This window comes from Octodon degus, unplaced genomic scaffold (genome assembly GCF_000260255.1).
Source record: "Octodon degus isolate 3935 unplaced genomic scaffold, OctDeg1.0 scaffold00026, whole genome shotgun sequence".
Classification (NCBI taxonomy): domain Eukaryota; kingdom Metazoa; phylum Chordata; class Mammalia; order Rodentia; family Octodontidae; genus Octodon; species Octodon degus.
Genome location: NW_004524602.1, coordinates 376,007 through 376,816, shown reverse-complemented (window position 1 = coordinate 376,816; position 810 = coordinate 376,007).

Sequence of the window (810 nt, the reverse complement as noted above, 5' to 3'; positions counted from 1 at the left end):
CTCCTCCTTCTCTCTCTCCCCCTCCCTCTCTCCCTCCCTCCCTCTGTCTCTCTCCCTCTCTCTCTCCCTCTCCCTCTCAGAAACTTGCAACATTCAGCTGAGTTTCTGCAAAAATCACACGATCCATATCCCATCCTTCCAATTTTTGGGTGGAGGAAACAGAGACTCAAAGAGGGACCAGAGCTCACCCAGGCCACATAGCATTTCAGTCCAGGCAGGTTAAGGATGGAACCTAGGCTTTCTAATTCCAAGCCAATGTCACCCATATCACATAGGCATCAAAACACCCCAAGCATGTTCACTGTCCAAATAGAAAGTGCACAATTTTCTGAGTGTGCTAAGCAGGGATTATGAAGGCGAGCAGAACTGTGTAGCCCTGCTCTGAGTGGGAAGAGAGTGGCCAGCACCCCCAACCCCGTGCAACCTGCCCTCCTTAGGGCACCCCCATCTGTTGCTGGTGCAGATCTGTTCTGCATCTTTTGTGGACATAGTGTAAAGTGGGTGCTTTCCCGTGTGGCTCCACTTGCTCACCATCAAGCTGGTATGAGTCGCCCTGGCTGGGGGTTTTCCTACAGCTCATTCATCCTCAGGCATTGTCTGGGTCCCATCACAAGAGCACACCACACATCAGCACCCTTATGCCCACAGAGGAAGCCGGGGCTGTTTCCAGCATGGGGCGGCAGGGTGCCACTGCGCAAGTCCTGGTGTGCGTCTTCTCAGCACGTGGGTGCCACCTCCTCTGGATGCACTGTGGGGGGTATGGGTGCTGCACCAGTGCACCCTTTGCTCTCCTCAACCAGGAAAGACTTC